The sequence below is a fragment of the Podarcis tiliguerta genome (assembly GCF_965153285.1).
Source record: "Podarcis tiliguerta genome assembly, chromosome: 2".
Classification (NCBI taxonomy): Eukaryota; Metazoa; Chordata; class Lepidosauria; order Squamata; family Lacertidae; genus Podarcis; species Podarcis tiliguerta.
This window is the reverse complement of record NC_139535.1, coordinates 89483013-89494988: the sequence shown is the minus strand read 5'-3', so window position 1 is coordinate 89494988 and position 11976 is coordinate 89483013. Positions and strand designations below refer to the sequence as shown.

General features: G+C 43.8%; 1 long non-coding RNA gene across 1 annotated transcript in view; it reads left to right on the top strand.

The window, feature by feature from the left end:
- The first annotated feature begins 451 nt into the window (after positions 1-451).
- LOC310672645 overlaps positions 452-11976 on the top strand; it is a 28524-nt gene continuing 16999 nt past the window's right edge. Inside the window, exon 1 of the long non-coding RNA XR_014508704.1 lies at positions 452-730. This is a non-coding gene — a long non-coding RNA (uncharacterized lncRNA). The remainder of the gene's footprint in view (positions 731-11976) is intronic.

Genomic DNA, 11976 nt, shown 5'->3' with positions numbered 1-11976 from the left:
TCCTGGCGTGATGCCACCTTTTACCTTATAACACCTGCTTCTGGGGACGAGGAGCAAATCTATGCAGTGGGGGGCAGGGAGAGAAGCCGTGAAGGTGGTGGCCTAAAAACTAGGTCAAGGCTGTATGATCATCAGTCGCAGCCACCTTGGCAGTAGAGAAAGTTTGCAACTCTTAAAGTGCTGCTTTGCACATTCAGACACATGCATTTCTGAAAATGACTATCACTCCTGGTACCAAATCGCCTGCCTGCTGACTGCGTAATGGATAACCTTTATAATCCCAATCCTTTTTCAACACATTGGTTGACAAGGGCAGCGCTAGGCAGTGGGGGCAGATCCAGTTGAACAGTTCCTATCTTGGGCTTGTAGGTCAGATTTTCCGTTACAAACTGGTATCACTTCATCCATCTGAAAGTTTTGTAGAAACTTCTCCCAATGTAACAGAATTAGGATTAGCAAAAATTGCCATTCCCACCATGGAAATCATTCTTCTTAGTTTTCTAAGCACCAGTGGTCAGGTGAGAAGTGGGATTTGGGGTAGGTAGGGTCTGATGAGAGCCAATGTCCAGTAAAGGAAAGGTGGGTCCTCTAGAAATCTCTTAAGTGCTATCTAATAATAGTGACTTTGATCTCATTTTGGAGCGCTGACCCAGGATCTATGGTCCTCTGAGTTCATGGAACTATTTCCAAGCGAAACAGCTTTTGGCTCCAGTGGTATCTATATTCATGGGTAGGGAGTCTCCTTTTTTCAAGCCGTGCTTTAATTAGTTCTTTGCATATGCAAATAGGTTCTAAGTCACTTAAGCAGCATACTTGATAGAAATTTCCATTTTTGAACAAGGTCAGCTGGTACCTTCCAATTGTCCAGTGACTCCTGATTATAATGCAAACATTCACCCCCGCCCCATGATATTCCTCCAATTAAAGTTAGCTTTAGGCAATTGTTCTAAGTAGACTCTAAGCTGCTAAGAGAGACTGTCAGAGAGACCTTATTGAAAGAATATTTGGCTCATGGAACATTTTGTTTAAAATTATTGTCCTTATTTTTTAATAAGACCTTTGCCTGTTGCTTCTAATCCTGAAATAGTCACCTCATGTTGTTTTGGCTGCCCTACATATGCGCAGTAAGCTCACCCTAGCTCTGCTGTAAACATATCTTTTTTTTTGTACCAGTCTTAAGTATCATGGCTTCACCTAAGGAATCCTGGGAATTAGTTTGGTGAGGGTGCTGATAATTCAGTGTTAGATGGCCCTCACGCTTGCAGAACCACAATTCCCTGGGAATGGGGAATGGCTATGGCTGTTGTTGTCATCTTGCAAAGAGTCTTTTAGCACCTTAAAGGTTAATCTGTCTTCATACATCTGATAAAGTGGATTCCAGTCCATGAAAGTTTATGCCATAATAATTTTGCTAAATGATTACAAAATTTAAAGGCTTGCAATCTAACAGCCATGATTTAAAGGCAAAGGAAGCTAATTCACTTACCAGTTCTTGCAAGTTATTTAGCCTCAGCAGTATAACCTGATGTGGACAGGTGGGCCTTCCTGTCTTTAAGTAGAAATACACACCCACAACCCAGCTGCCCTTAGTCCCCTGGCTGATGGCAGAGGACAGAATATGCTTCAACTTCAGCTGGAGATGATTGTCCTTTTCTGGCAGGGAGAGGGCAAGCTAGTGCCTTGTATCTGCTGCCTGTCTGACCTTCCCCTTGCTGTGAGCTTCTTCCAAGGAGGCAAGAGGCCTGCCCATGGCCCATTAAACCAATTTAAGTCCTTGCCTTCAGTAGCAAGCCCAAATTGCCAAAGACATGATGCCATCGCCCAATGGTAAGTGCTTGAGAATCTGTTCAACTAAAATGAAAACTTTTTTTTTGTAATTTCTCCTTTCTTTTCATTTCATGTGTGCTATATGATGGCCTTGAGCAATAAAGTCATTAGGATTGTTGCTGAGACAACATTAGGAGTGTTGCAGAAAATGTTGCAGACACTTTCGCTATTGCCAGTTTGAGAGTGACTCAGAAGTGTTTTCTAGTGTACATTGTAGTTTTGGAATCAGGGTAAGAGCTTCAACAAGCACAGAAGGAGGGAAGGAGTGACCAGCTGGAAGAAATGCCCTGCTGACCATCAGTTGCCAAATCATGCAACTGCTTTCTGGTGTGTCCATCTGCATATCCAGGCTTATTTGTTTCCCCACCTCTGGTACTATCTGATTTGAGTTTAGAAAAATATACACCTAATGAATTTATCTGGTGCAAAACTCAAAGGTGTTGCCAAATTTGCAGTGAGGATTTTTGCTTCTAGTGGGAATGTATTTTGCTTCTTTTATTCCTAGCTTGTGATGAGTTCAAACCAGTCCCTGGTTCAAAGAACTGTGGGATACAGTTTTATTAAGCAGATGCAAACAAGGTGTTAAAGGGCTTCATGAAAGTCAGTCAGAATTTTGCAGTCTGTTTTTGCATCTACTTACTTGGATTCTCTGAGGTCTCTGAAAAATTTCCATTGATTAAAGGATTTCTCTAGTGCCTAGCATCAGCTCAAATGCAGTCAGCAAGATTTTAGTGCTGGGAATTCCTGAATTAAAAGTTTAAAACTTGCAAATTACCAGTTATTAAAATACAGCAAAATCATTCAAAAATATTGTGACCATCATCAGCATTTTTGCATGATGAAAATGAGAGGTTGACTTGTCCTATAGGAGGTTTAGGTTTTGATTTTTGAAGTTCAAAAATTGAATTAGTCTCCACTTTAGGTTTAATCCAAAGTTGCTTGCAATGTGTAATATCCTGTGAAAGCAAAATACAGTGAATAATTTCTAAAGCAATCTCCTTGCACATCAAATTAAACTTTCCCTGTGTGCCCCTTGAGGCCCCTGCATAACTTGTTTTCATCTCGGCTCATCTTTGACTTCCGTGCTGATTCTCATCATTCCTTTTATTCTTCTCTTGCTGCTTTGCAACCATTTGCAGGCTGTTTGGAAATCTTGGGTTTTGCTCTTTTTCCACAAAAACAATTTCCAGCGGTGTAGCCCTGTTAGTCTGTTGCAGCAAAAACAACAGACTTGTGGCAGCTTAAAGGCTTTCTGGTCTAATCACTATTAATTATTGTTATATTGAAATAATTATAATATAATAATGAGTGAACTCATTGCTCAAGTACAGATTCTTTGGTCTCCAAAAACAGCCCCATTCCTGCACAAAAGGGAGGCAGCAAGGGGACATCAAGGTTTTCGAGGGTACACAAAAAGGTACTGGTCTAGAGTTGCAAACCTAGGTACCCTCATTTTGGAAATAGACCCACTGAACGTGCCCTGCTGAACATACATAGAGCAGTGGAAACCTAAGTAATATGGGTATCTGTTTCTTGCTCCATCTAGGGATTTTGTATCTCTGGCTAGCTTAAAATCTCTGCCCTTAAATCCATAGATCCTTGGGCATTAGTCATCATTACTCTAAACTACCCTTTTCGATCTCCACAAGATGATTATGTTCTAGCTATAAAAATCGGTGTCTCAGGGGAGCTGAGGGTTTCATTACCCAGCAAACATTCTGATCTTTCTGTTCATTGTATCTACCGGGTAGCATAGCTTCCCCCCACCCCCTGAAAAAATATTTTTCCAGTTTCTTTATTGTTAATGAATTATTACAAAGACCAACTGGTGGGGAGGGGAGAGTTCATTTTCTCAGGTACTGGAGTCTCAATCAAATGAATTTGAAAATGGGTTTTATGAATTGCCCTCAGGGTCAATGGCAAAGGAAGAGTGATGATTACAGATTTTAGACACATGGAAACCAATATTAAAAAAGGAAATAGTTTCCCACAAGAAAACAGTTCACAATATTAGCATCTCCTGCTGTTAACCCTTTGGCTGTTCAGAGCTAGGCAACCTGCAGTGAGTAAGTTTTGTGACGTTCCTTACCCTAGATGGCTCTGTCTCTTGTAGATGGTGGAATAAGTGCTGTACATACTTAAAAGATGGAATTGGCTACAGCAGGATGTTGCAAGGGCCACCAGTTTAGATATCTTCAAAAATGATTAAACAAATTCATGGAGGGTTAGGTTACCAGTAGCGTTATATATGATGGCTATATGCCAGTATATAGCCCCAGTGGCCTAATGGATAAGGCACTGGCCTCCTAAGCCAGGGATGTGGCACAGGGACGAGGGTGGCGCTGTGGGTAAAGGCCTCAGCGCCTAGGGCTTGCCGATCGAAAGGTCGGCGGTTCGAATCCCCGCGGCGGGGTGCGCTCCCGCTGTTCGGTCCCAGCGCCTGCCAACCTAGCAGTTCGAAAGCACTCTCGGGTGCAAGTAGATAAATAGGGACCGCTTACTAGCGGGAAGGTAAACGGCGTTTCCGTGTGCGGCTCTGGCTCGCCAGAGCAGCGATGTCGCGCTGGCCACGTGACCCGGAAGTGTCTTCGGACAGCGCTGGCCCCCGGCCTCTTGAGTGAGATGGGTGCACAACCCTAGAGTCTGTCAAGACTGGCCTGTACGGGCAGGGGTACCTTTACCTTTACCTATATGCCAGTGGTGGCGAACCTATGGCACGGGTGACAAAGTGAGCCATGCAGAGCCCTCTCTGTTGGCACACGCCATCACACCAGCAATGCCGTTGTTTGGGGTTTTCAAATTGGGCAGCCACTTCCCCCCATGCCACCTTGTGAGTAAACTGCTCGCTCCCCGCTGGCAGCAGCTTAGAGGCAGTTTATCTCCCCAAAGCAGCTGTATTCCTGCCTCCCCGTCCCCCTCCCCCGAGATTGGTGGGATTTTTTGCAGCCAGCAGGTTGTAGTTTGTGTGATTGGTGGGTTTGTCAAGGGTTTTCGTTGACTGGTTGCTGCCTGTGATTCTTGAAACTGTGTTGTTTCTGCTCCAGAGAAAGTGTTTATAATGCTTGTGAGTGTTTTTCTCCCCCCCCCCCAAAAAAAAACACCTGTGATCCAAGCCACTCAAAAAAGCTCTGCTAGTCTTGGTAACCCCCCCAAAAAACTCTGGGCAATGCCCCCACAAAAGCTCTATGTGTTGTTTCTGCTCTGCATGCCATAGGAAGCATTTGTAATTCGTGACTGTTTTTCTCCGCCCAAAAAAACCACAACTGTGACCCAAGGCCCCCCCCCCCCGCCCCCAAAAGATCTGCAAGTCTTGGCAATCCCCCCTAAAAACTCTGGTCAATGCCCCCCCCCAAAGCTCAACAACTCGGGGCAGCCCCACCCCAGCTCATTTTATATTAATTATTATCCCATATTTAATTGCCATGTTGGCACTTTGTGATAAATTAGTAGGTTTGGGGTTGCAGTTTGGGCCCTCGGTCTCCAAAAGGTTCGCCACCACTGCTATATGCTAGCTCCATACTTCTGAATACTACATGGGAGAGGGCTGTTGCTCTCACATCCTGCTTGTGGGCTTTCCAAAGGCATTTGGATAACCACTGTAAAAACAGGATTCTAGTCTAGATAGCTCTTTGGTCTAATCCTGTCAGACTCTTCTTTTGAGCAACAACCTGCTCTTCATAGTCCTAGCCGGCCTGGTTCTTCCATCAACCTGCAGGGTGGAGACCAGTTGAGGATATTTCAAATATTTACTTTCTGGCCAGTTTGCTAAGAGGAAGAACACTTACGGATCTCTAGCGACAGCTCTAGGAATATGTGTTTGGTGAAACAAATCCAGATTTATTTGTTTATTAAGAGTATTTTTATACCACTTTATACCACTTTTCAGGAGGACCTCACAAAACTGCTTGCATTAGGTTATTACAACAATAAGCACCATTAGAAAAGAAGAGAAAAGACAACATGTTTTCTTAGGAAAAGCTCTCCTTGCTTCTTCTCCCTTCTCCCCAGGGCAAGATGGTTCTTCAGGTAGACCCATCTTTCCCCACCTAAAATAAAATGTGGTTTGAATGTTAGTAGCCACATTCTTGTGCTCAAGAAACCAAGTGTTTTAATATTTATTTTATTAATTCAGTTTTTTTCTTGTTTTTTCTTTATTTGCCAAGCTATTAGTTTCCCTGGCTTATTAGCCTGTTCAAATTGCTTCTGTTCCAAATATTTAATTTCCCATTGTGTTTCCTGATTTATTATTATTGAATATTGGCGTTTGCAATAACTTAATGTCCTATTTCGCTATCTCTTTTCGTGGGGAATTTATTAATTCTTTTTCTTTTCTTTTGATTTCTTGTAAGATTTCTTGTTTTTTCGGCTCTCTTTATCTTTCTTTGGTACACACCTTACTGTATAAAAAAAGCCCCGCATTACCACTTTACTCGTTTCCCAAACCACCTGTTCTTTGCTTTTTTGATGCACTGTCAGCATAGCCAGAAGCATTTTCTCTTTTATTTGTTTCATTTATTTTTAATTGACACCATTATAACACACTATTCTCTTTGCCTTATTTCCTTTTGATAATTTGGCAGAAAGATAGGGTGGACTCTGCTCCCTTAAAAGCTGCATGTTTTCTGCGCTGCATAAATGGAAGCACTGTGTTACGGCACCTGGTGTCCTATGAAGTGTGTGTTTTCCTTTGAAAGTACCCTACGCATCAGCCACCTGTGGGTTCTTTGCTTCTAGCCTTTAATGCCTGACTCAGCTGAGCCATTGTTAAGCAGGTTGTAATAAATATAGCATGTCTCTGAGTTCTTTCTCCCTCCTCCCCACCAACAAAATAAACCTCTTTTTAAAAAAGATTGCCTTGAATTCCCTCACTGCTTTGGAGAGGGGTGTGTGTGGAACAGGATAATCCCCTTTCTCCTTAAGGCAGGGATGGGGAACCAGTGGGCATCCAGATGTTGCTGGATTGACTGTGACCAATAGCCAAAAGATGCTGGAAGACCACAACATCTGGAGTACCACTGCTTCCCCATTGCTGCCTTAAGTGATTGAGGAGTTTTGAAGCAAGATTCGTTTGAGAGTCAAACCTGGTTTTGCATCCCAAATAGGATTTATGTTAGGTAGCTAAATGCTTCTCAAACCCCTACATTTGTGAATGTGTGGATTGTCCTTAGTCAGTAACTACAGCTGTCTCTCCCCTAGCCTCAGAGGAGGACAATAATCCCAAGCACAGACCAAAGCAGGCTGTATCTCAGGCATCAGATAAAAGCCCGTCTTCGAAGATCCTTTTATAAATGTGTGCGCTCAGTTTCCTAATTAACAGAGTTCCAAGCTTCCTTTTCAAGTCTGTCTTTTCCCAGTAGTGCTGGATGTCAAAGTGTAAGTAAAGTTGTTGTGTGTGGAGTTTTTTTTTTAAAAGGAACTTTTCCAGCAGTTCTTGATTCAGTATGACAGAGGGTAGCAGGAGTTCTTCCATGACAGGCACGGCTGCTGCATTTCTGATGCTGCTCCTTTTAGAAGAGAGCTGGTTAGGGTTGCAATATTTATCACATTTCACAGTGGCTCCTGTTTTTGTTCTTCCTTGATACATCTGCCTTGCTGTTTGACTTTGGGAAACTCACTTACCCTCTTCATGCCATCTGTGAGGTGTCTGATAATAATACCTTCCATGCAGGGGTGCTGAGAGGCTTAATTAATGTTTTCAGAGCATGGCATGTGAGCGTTTATTTTTTAAGAAGCTCTGTGGAAGGGCAGCAAGTGATTGTCAGTAAAAGGATAGCATATGTCATGGTGTCCGATGCTCCCCTGTTTAAGAGTGGCTGCTAGAATGTGTCACCCAGCGAGTGTGCCTTAAAACGGGAAAACCTCTTGGGCTCTGAGCTGCTTCCGCAGTGGTTTGGGGGTGATAGTTGGAATTTGCACAAGACAATTTGAGCCCCTTGTTTCTTCTTAGAAACAGGAAACTAGAAGAGGAAAAATCAAATCTAGAACAGAGTCCTGCTTTGGACTTCTGTGATTCTAAAGTCACAAAAGGCTTTTCAGCGTGTTCCCATTGTCCTAAACTCCCTGGGACTTCTGAAGTTCCAGGGATCCCTGTTGGCAGCTCTATGGCATCCTGCATAGCGTTTCTCCCAGAAACATATGGATGATCCCTTTCTCTTTCTCTAAAAAAGAGCTGATGTCATTTGAGCATAATTTGAAAGAGGTCTCAGAGGAGCCAGAATGAGGTATCAAGGGAGCTGCTTCAATAGTACACCGCAGCCTTACCTAGGTTAACATTTCCAGATTAGGGAGTCTTTTTTCTTAAGCATGAAAGAGAGAGCTATCTCTGGAGAAAATTCCGCACCAGATCCATGTGCACTTCCCTCCTTCCCTCCCTCTTCATTATTTTCTTAGCTGGGACAGAAAATTGCTTGCTCCTTATCAATGCTAAGGTCACATGCCCCCAATCTGTCAGTGTTATGGGCCTGGCCAATCAGAAGCTCTTAGCAGGACTGATGCAATGATGCAATGGACTGGTATTAAGCAAGCATTTCTCCAGGTTGGCTGATTGCAAGCGCTGCAGGGTGCAGGTGGGGTGCTCATCCAGAACAGAATGGTGCTACGGTTGGGCTGAGCAAGGCACTGGGTTGTGTGCGAATATATTTGCAGCAGGGGAAAGAGGTGCCGACTTTGCCTCTGCCTCCGTATTCTGCCGTCTGGCTGATTAGCTTAGAAATTCAAGCAGAGGAGATATCAGAAGACCTTTTGAAGTTAAATTGTCTGGGTTTGCCCTCTTGACTCTTGGGACTATCAGCCATAGGAGGGAGGCTGTCATTTCTGCATATCTCATTCTGCAATACTCTCGTTTTTTAATTTAACTCTTCAGTCGCTTTCAGTGCTGGTGTTTTTAGTTCTAGGACAGAAGATTTGTGTGGCACAGGGAGCTTTCCTGCAAGGAAACACCACGAACAGACTCATCTGGCTCTCTTAATAGGAACAAAGAGGTCACAAAGCTCATATAGACTAATCCCTAACCTAATCCCCAAACTGGTCTCATTAGCTTAGCTCTGACTTGATCAAACTCACCCTCGGATATTGTGACGATGTGTGTGTGTCTTGATTCTAGGGATGGGGCAAGAATTCAAAGCAGGGTCTATAACTCTGTGACTGTCCTCTCGCCTGCTTCAGTTGTTGCAAGCAGAATTTGAAGTGGGCACGTTGCCCATCTTGAGCAGAGCCATGCCTCAATTCTGTTCACGTTCCACAGCCTTTCAGTTACCCTGTGCTGCAAATCAGTGGAGAGGACATCTCCATCAGTGTACATAAGGGATGATTTAAGTGCTGCTGCTGCTGGGGGAACTGCTGGGGGGGGGGGCGAAAGGAGGAGTCAACTCACATGGGGGATCCTTATACTTGCAGACTGGAATATCCACCCCATTGTACTTTTTGTGGGGCAGAGTTGTTTGATTACCTTTAAAAGCTGAAGAGCTTTTGCAAGTGTTTAAAATGAACATTCACTGGGAAAAGTGATAGTTTTGAGCTTAACGTTGGGGGCAGGGGGTGTTCACACACCCCTAGATTTTGTCCCCTTTCTTACTCAAGTCTTAAAATGCAGGTAGGGGAAAATATACCAGGTGAAATAATCCATCATATCTGCCCCATGCAAGATATTTTATATGCAAACATGGTAAGCCATCCAGTCAGTCTCTTTCTCCTCCCCCCCCCCCTTTGTGTCCATAGATGAGTGTTCTTCTGTTATGCCATACTAACTAAGGATGGGGGATAAGTTCAATTAAATTCACATTTAAAGCCACATCTATCAAATTTGCACTTTCTGAAACAACACAAGAACCAAAGCTCAGGCATCCTTCAAAATTTACACTTTCCCAAATTCTGTGATGCAGTTCTCCAGCCAGTGTTCACAAAAATGCATATCTTAGGGGAAAGGGTGCATAAAAACAAACATATGAGTGAAAATAACATATAAAAATGCATTGATTGGTTTGTGTTGCTTGATAAAATGTGTACGTTAGTCAAAGCTGCATACAAACATTTCTTCCTTAGGAGAAATTCACTCTGAAAGGAGGATTATTTTTTTAAAACCCACACAATTTCAAATTGCTGGAGGAATGTGGAGAACTGAATTTACCATTGGAAAAATGAGAAACTGAGAAAACTGAAACTGGCAGCTCCTCCCATCCTAATATTTACCCAGCTCATCTTCATCTGCAAAGGCAGGGTAGGAGCCAGGAGAGGAAGAGATGGTTTTAGCAGGAGCTGGAAAGAAGACAAAGGGGTGGGAGGGGGGGTAGCAAAAAGCATGTTGAAGCAGGAGGGCTCCAAAGGGGTGGAAAGGGAGGGAGGGAGAGCTGGCATCCAAGAGGGACCCAGATGCCTTAGATAGGATGTAGGTTTGAGTGCTCAGGAGAGTGAAGGGATAAGAACGCAAACTGCCTTCCGCTGGTGCAGTGAGAGGGAGGAGAATGATGCATTACCCAGGAGATATGGGGAAACGAAATGGGAAGGCATATCCTGAAGCACTTTCTGTACATGATGACATCTGGTAAATGTGAGTGATGCAAAGTTGCTGCACTGTGCTAATGACATTGTTAGTGCTTCTAGTCGAGTGGGTCTTTCTGTTCTTGTGCAAATGGCAAGAGTCCTCAAAAGCTGCCTTATGTTTTTGCTGCCTCTTTACTTCTGCAGTCGCTTCTGCAAGTGCAGGTCAGGTGCACCCATTCTTTATTTCAAAAAGCAACATCCCAACACCTTCCTCATCAAACAACGCTGCTCTCAGAAATAGCAGAGCCCTTTGAACACCAGGCTATCGGTCCCTATGACTCACTTCTACAAAGCTGCCTGCATGTTTAATAGGTGTGGTATGCCCCATAATGCCCATAAATCTGGGGAAAGGGAAAGCAGTTGGCATCTTCTAGAACTGAATTACTACTACAACAGTTAAATGACAGGCTGCATGTTGATGCACACAGAGGTAGCCAGTGTGGTGAGGGGGCAGCACACTTAAATTGGACCAGAAGGTCAAGATTTTGGTTTTCACCTTAGTTACTGATTCATCAATTTATATAAGATACAGTGGTACCTTGGGTTACATATGCTTCAGGTTACAGACGCTTCAGGTTACAGAATCCACTAACCCAGAAATAGTACCTCGGGTTAAAAACTTTGCTTCAGGATGAGAACAGAAATCATGCTCCGGTGGTGCGGCGCAGCAGCAGCGGGAGGCCCCATTAGCTAAAGCGGTGCTTCAGTTTAAGAACAGTTTCAGGTTAAGAACAGACCTCCGGAACAAATTAAGTTCTTAACCCGAGGTACCACTATATTCCTGCAGCACATCTGAGTTTTCAAGTGGTGAAATTTCAGGGTTGCAAAGTGGCGATGGGACAACACTCTCTTATCAGTAGTGTGTGAAAGTACAAAGGTGATTTAAGCCCTACTTGTGGGGAAACTGCTGCAGTGGTGGGGTGAGTCCACCCACATAAGGGACCCTGATGTTGCGATGGTGTTTCCCCCCACCCCACCATGGGCTGATAGATTTATGATGATTGCTTGTTGGTAGCGAATGCTTGGTGGCATTTCGACAGACCAAATTAACTGCATGATTATATGTGCAGGAAGCCCATTATGGAAACCAGAAAAGGTTACAGCTGGGGAGGTGGTTATGGGCAGGTGAGCTTTCTTTAATCAAGGCATTTTCTACTGCAGTTTGCTTGGTTTTACATTCCCAAGCTCACTTTCCGAAGTGAGCAAAACCGGTGCCTGCCTTATGACAAGCATTTTGTTTCCAGCGCCACATTTCTTTAATTTGATTGTGATGAATGTCTCTGGCCCAATTTCATTTTTCAAATACGCCTTTCTCCCCCCATTCCTTGTGACAGGCCAGTTTATAATAATTGAGGTTATGAGATGTTCTTCCACCACCTTCCCCAACTGCAGGAGTGAGGGGGGAGAGAGGAAAGTGCTGCAACAACTTGCATGTTTATTGGCAGAGCTGGAGAGTACCATCTCCACCCCCCTCTCGCCATCCCCCAAACTCTCATCTATTTCACTCAAACACTTACAAGTGAAGATTGACTTCCATTTGCTTTTCTGCCGGGGTTATAATGACAATGGCAGCTGTGCTTCGGGGCTCCTTAGAGAGATTCTCCTGAAAGT